A 6,514-nucleotide genomic window follows, 5' to 3' on the forward strand; every position below is an offset into this window, starting at 1 on the left:
CAGCTGTTTATCTTCAGCTGCTGCCAGTGACCTGAGGATGTTCTGAGGCTGAGACCCTGGAGCAGGCAGAGTGGGGGTCTGCAGAGCAGGGGTCCGCAGAACAAGGATCCATGCCTGCCTCCACTGCCAAGGAAGAAGATTGACTCTAGCAAGTCCCGATCTCAAGGCACCTTTGTTTCCTCCTCTGTGAAGTGGCAGTGATAACAGAATCCCCCTCTGAGGGTGACTGAGGAGATCAGAGACCTGGGAGCTGGAAAGGGTTGGGCCCATCTGGGAGCTCTAGAAATGCCCGTGAGAGCTGTGACCATCTCACAATAAATAAAGTTCGTGATTTAGTCACCAGGTGAACAGTGGAGCAGAGATCCACTGAGAAGGGGTAGGGGCGTGGCTACTGGGAAGTCAGGAAGGAGTCCCTGTGTCAGGTAGCATGAGGTGGGGAGGGCAGGCTTTTCTTAAAGACCAGTCCAGCTACTGTCCACATTCAGAGGATGAGAGCCCAGCAAAACAAGGGTCCAACTAGAAATGGAGGGGATCTGCCAGCAAAGATGATGAGGGCTTCGATCAGGGGCCTGAAGCAGGTGAGTCAGCCCAGCAAGAAGGGCTCTCCCCAGAAGAAGAAGCCAGGCAGGATATGTAGGGATGACTGGCCGACCTGGCTTTGCCCCTCGGGGGTATGGCTGTTTTACAAGAGAGAGAAGCTTTTCCAATGTAGCCAACCATGGGAATAGGCAATGATGGAGGTGGTGCCCTCCTCTCTGGGAATCGCTAACCCACATGGTCATGGGAACATGATAGGATTGTATGAGAAGGGAAAAGACCAGAGGACCCTGAGAAGGCTTCTCTGAGCCAATGGAGGGGTGCCAGCAGGACCAGAGCAACTCAGACAATGACCACCATGTTCAATCTAGAGGGAAAGACCTTGGAAAGTCTTAAGAACCAGGCTCTGCTTGAAGGCAGATGGCTGAGAAGAGGCCTGTCACTTCTGGGCAGAGATGCAGGAGACGGAGCAGACTTAAGACCAAAAAAAAAAGTATTTGGAACTGCTTTAAGTCATTTAAATGATTTAAGTTGCTATTTGCTAGGGGCTTTGTAATTAGCATTGTACACCATCCTCCCAATAACCCTGTGAGATGGTACTGCTATGAGAACCATATTATAGATAAAAACATTTCAATGTTGATATATGCATATCATGGAAACAAATGTAAAACTATCACACTGCCTTCTATTGGGTGGGGGAGAGGGGAAGGGAGGGAGGAAATGGGGAGAACTGCAAAATTCAAAACGTTGCAAAGAAAATTAGTAGAAACCACTATTGTATAGAATTGGAAAACAAAACAAATTTATATTAAAATAAATGTAAGTAAATTAAAAGAAACTGAAGCAGACAGTCCTAGAGAAAAGGAGTGGGAGCGGGGGTGTCACAGCTCCTTCTACCACCTAAATGTCAATCAGAGCCCACCCTAGATGATGGATACTTTTCTGAACTTCGGACCTTATGACCTCCTGCCCATTGGGGCTTCAGTTTCCATCAGTGTAAATAAAGGACCTGAGATCTCATTAACTTTACTTGGAGTTGCCAAGTTCTTGGAGTTCAATGTCAGAAAATTCAAGCAGAAACTGTTGGGTGGAATTCAAAAGAAGAAAGACAAAAGGCAAGAGGAGGGCTTCATGCCCACACCCCAACATCGGGACTGGGGATGAGGGGGGATGACTTGGCTCTTCTCAGTGACACAATGAGCCAAGGCAACAGGACCCAGGACAGAAATGCCATTCACCTCCAGGGACAGAACAGATGGAGTCTGATGAAGATCAAGCCCGTTGTCACATTTTTCTCAGGTTTTTCCTTTGGTCCTGGGTCTCCTTTCATAACACGATAAATATAGTAATAAACTTTGCATAACTTCATATATATAACATATACCTAACCGCTGACTGTCTAAGGGAGGGAGGGAGAAAATGTGGAACTCAGAACTTTTAAAACTGTGCTAAATTGATCTTTTCAGGGAGAAAAATAAAATATTACTTTTTAAAGTGGGGGCAGCTAAGTGGTGTGGTGGGTAGAGCACCAGCTCTGAAGTCACGAGGACCTGAATTCAAACCCAGCCTCAGACATCTAGCTGTGTGACCTTGGGAAATTCATTTAACCCCATTGTCTTTCAAAAACATAAACAAAAATGAACCATGCCCAGCACTGCCTGGTCCTGGGAAACAGAAAAAAACGGTTTGAATTTGGCATCCAGTGGAAGCAGGGGAGATGCCAAGTTCTCTATTTGTCTCTGGGTCCAGGAGAGCAACTTTTCAATCAACAGAACGAACAGGAGAAACTCAAATGTGGATCAGAGGATTTGGTTCTATGGGGATAAAATGACCCCTCCCCCCAGTTTGAGAAGTGAAGAATGTAGCTGAAGTAAATGCAACAGAACAAGGTCTCCTCCATCCAGAAGCTTGAAGGGTGGGTCCAACATATCCCCAAATGAAGAATGGCCCACTGGGGCCAGGGAGGATATGCACCCAGGAAATAACGAGCTAGACACAGACTTAAATAGCTAATAATGAGAGGCAGGGAGTCGGCACCCCATTTACACACCCACTTGAACTAGGGGAGTTGGAGCCAGGCCAATAAAACAGGGACGCTGGTTGAGGCTCAGGGGTTTGGGGCTTTTGTTGATGTCTGTACGATGACAGACCAGAGTTGGAAGGGGCCCGAGGACCAGAATGGGCAGGGACTCACCTGTCCCAGGCAGGGCAGCTGTGCATGGCAGGGTTTCCAGTCGGGGAAGAGCCATTTAGAGGCCGAAGGGTCTGCAAAGACCTGGCAATCAGAAGCCTTCATTTTACAGGTGAGGAAACGGGCCCTAGAAAGCGGGGAGACATGTGTCCACAGGTCACAGAGGGAAGAAATCGAGCCCGGGATGCTTTCCCAAGTGGTTGCCATGTACATTACACCCAATGGACAAAAAGATGGACTTCCTCTGGAGTCTGACATTCCTGGGGACCCCTGCTCACATGTTAGGAAGGTGAGGGACCTGGGCAACCCCTAGAAGAGAGGACACTGTTCACCCCACAGACATATGGTGCCAGGGGATCACTGTGGGGTTTACACCCTGCGGGGCAGGGAAGGGGAAAGAGACTTTGGTAGGGATTTTTCCCCTGCCCCTAGGATCCCTGACCTCCTCTGTATATCAGGCATGATGATGATCCCGAAAGGAATTGCAATCATGATCTGAGAGACAGCACCCACCAGAGGACTACACCCTCCTGTGTCTGAGAGAAGAACCTGAGGCAGAGAGGCCAGAGGATTTCCCTGGGGCTGATTGCGCTAATGGGTTCAGGGCTCCCAGGCCGAATCTAAGGCTTGGTTCAGCAGCTGCTTTCCTTGAAAGGGGGGGCTTCATCTAAGCTGGCCTCCCAGGCCAGGCCCATGGACAGACTTCTCTTCCTCCCCTCCCTCCTCAGCCTCCCCCTCCTTCTCCTCCACTCCCCCCCAAACCTCAGATTTCGAACCCCACCAAGCTCAAAGTGGTTCCTGCCTAAGTGGATCTCAGCCACCTCACCTCTCCCTGCCTCCCCTAACCTGTTCTCCCCTCTCCCCCACTCAGACTTGCCCCAGATCAGGGACCGGGAGGAAAAGACTCCCCCCACCCCAAACCTGCCAAGACCTTTCCTCTCACCTAAATGCCAGCTCTATCCTGGGTCCACTGGACTCATGTTTCCGAGAATGCACCTGGCTTGGGGATGGCTGGTCCTAGACACCACCTCCTCCTGGCCTCACCCCCTTTTCCCTCACCTTTCCCAGCTCAGCTCTCCCCTCCAGCTGAGTTCTCCCCCTAAGACAATGGAAGTGCCTCCAGGGAAGACCCATTCCTCTTTTTCCAACTCAGCAGCCTCAGTTCTCTCTGGACCCTCCCCAAAGCCAGCCAGACCCAGAAGGTTTCAACAAACCCAAGGAATCTCGGGGTACCCTGAAGCAACAAGGACACTGATTTCTTCTCTCTGTGACCCTTGGACACAAGGCTCCCTCTGTCTAGGGCCCCTTTCCCACCAATTGAGTGTAAATGTAAAATTGTAGGGTCTTGCAGACACTTTGTCCTCTAAATGGCCAGCCCCCATTTTGTTGATGCTGCCGGGTACCCCAAGACTGACTCCCTAGGATTCAGAGTCCTACTAGATCTGGCTGGGTTTGGGGAAGGACCAGGGAGAGAATTGAGGCTCCTTAGAGGGCAAAAGAGGCGAGGTCTGCCCTGGGGCGGATGCCTGAGTAAGTGACCAGAGATAAGGACTTCTGTTGTTCCAGAGCTTCCTTAAGACTTTGCCAGTGTGGCTCCAATGACGCCCCCCATCTTTGGGTGGGTCAGGTGCCATCACCTCCATTTTACAGATCAGGAAACTGAGGTGCTGAGAAGTAAGGGGTTCCTAGGCTTTCGGTCTAGTCTCTTAGGGTTAGAGCTGGGTAGGACTCGAGGAGCCTTTCCAACCAGCTCCCCATCTCCCTGCTGAGGAGCCTGAGGCCCGGGGTCTCCCTGGTGAAGTCCCCTGCCTTCCTGCCTCCCCAGCCGGGCTGTCTCCCCGGGGCCTCCCACTGCCCCCCTGCTCTTCCTGCCCCCAGCACACCGGCTCTGGACAAACAAGGACAAACACACCTAGAAACACAGTAACATCTTTATTTGTAATCAACCTGAGAACGAGAAAAGTAATTTTGTGATAAAGCCCGAGGCCCCTCCCCCCAGGCGGGCAGCTGCAGAATCCCTCACATCCTGGCACAAGGCCCTTTGGACCTGCACTCCAGAACTGGCACAGGGATGCCCAGGGCCCTAGGTGGATGCTGATAGGTCCCACGAAGAATCTGCTTGAGAGAACCTGGGGGGTCCAGCAGGGTCTCCCCACCAGCAGTGAAGAAAAAAACAGAAGGAGGAAAGGGACAGGGCTTGGGGCAGAACCATTGGGAAGGATAGCAGGACCAGGTGGCGGGACGCCAGCTCACTGGATGGTGCAAAACTTGAACCCGCAGCCCTGGTCCTGCTCAGCCTGGGATTCCTTCAGATCTTGCATGGCCTGGAAACGCCGAATCTCCCGAACCAGCTCATGGAAGGCCTCCTGCACACCCTGCCCGGTCTTGGCCGAGGTCTCCACGTAGGGCAACCCGAAGCTCTTGCCCACTTCCTGGCCCAAGACTGAGTCCACCACCCAGTCGGCATCATCAATCATATTGGCCACCAACACCACGGGCACCGGATCGATGCCCTTGACCTTCCGAAGCTGGTCCCGGAAGAGGTTCATGTCCACGAAGGTCCTGAAGGTGTCGGCCTTGTAGACTAAGAGGAAGCCCTGGCCCCAGCGGATGCAGTCCTCGCGTATGTCACGGAACAGTTCCCTTCCAGCGGTATCCACGATGGTCACCTGGCAGGGCTCCCCGTCCACCACCACCTGCCCCTGGTACGAATCTCTAATAGTAGGTTCGTACTCCTCCACAAAGTGGTGATGGAGAAAGCGGATGGTCAGCGCACTCTTGCCCACACCGCAGCTGCCCAGCACCACCAGCTTGTAGGACATCTTGGCTCTGCCCCTGGTTGCCCACCTGGGGCTATGGGAGAAAGGGGAAAGGGAAACCCATAGTGACGGGGGCTACAGTTCACTGTCAGTGACACTACCCAGGACATTCACGCTGTCATCAAACCCAATCTACAGCTGGGGAAACTGAGGCCAACAGAAGGGAAGAAGACCTTTGAATTTGGGTCATCCAGACTCCAAGCCCTGCACTCCACCCACCCGGCTCCCCACCTGCCCCAGAGACCCCAGATTCAGAGGGGGCTGAGAATCAGTCTGAGGTCCTTCCTACACCTGGGCCCCAGGTCTGACCCCAAGATTTCTGACCAGCTCCCTAATCCTTCAGAGTGTGGCCCCTACATTAAGGCACCCAGGGACACATGGGGTGGGGGTGGGGCATGAGCTAACCTGACCTGTTAGCTGCCTCCTGCCTTTGCTGCCCCTTCCCTGCTCCACTCCGCTCCTCCTGCCTCTACTTACCCTTTCTGAATTGTCAGTGAAGAAGCCTGGTGAGGAGGCACAGAATCAAGAATTCAGGAGAAGCAAAGAAACTGGAGGCCTCTCTGTCCCCAGGAGCATTGAGTACTGGGGGACGGTTGCCCCCACATCATGGAGCCTCCTGGGAAACCTGCCCCCTCCCTACCCCCATCTCCTGGCTTCACAAAGCCCTGCCCCCCCCAGCGGATTTGGGAAACCCACCCACAAATCCCTAGGGCTTCTCGGTGCCCACATACCTGGGGAGCTCTTCCCTCCGAAGTTCAGGAGCCCTCAAATGGCCCCTGAGCCAGCACCTTTCTGCAGCAGCAGGCCCCCACTTCGATGTCCAGCACAGGAAGCAGAAGGCTCCCCTGTCCCAGCCCAGAGTCGGCCAAGCCTCCCCAACTCTGCTTCTGAGCAGGTGGGTCCTGGCTCTTCTCTCCCCAGGCTCCACCCTGCCCCGGCCTCAGCCCACCCTGCAGAGGGGCCC

The 6,514-nt window shown here is 53.3% G+C and overlaps 1 pseudogene; it reads right to left on the reverse strand.

Annotated features, from left to right (window-relative positions):
• Positions 1–4,643: 4,643 nt before the first annotated feature.
• LOC141515923 (GTPase NRas pseudogene) lies at positions 4,644–6,514 on the reverse strand (annotated as a pseudogene).

The sequence above is a fragment of the Macrotis lagotis genome, chromosome 3 (assembly GCF_037893015.1).
Source record: "Macrotis lagotis isolate mMagLag1 chromosome 3, bilby.v1.9.chrom.fasta, whole genome shotgun sequence".
In the NCBI taxonomy this organism is placed as follows: domain Eukaryota; kingdom Metazoa; phylum Chordata; class Mammalia; order Peramelemorphia; family Peramelidae; genus Macrotis; species Macrotis lagotis.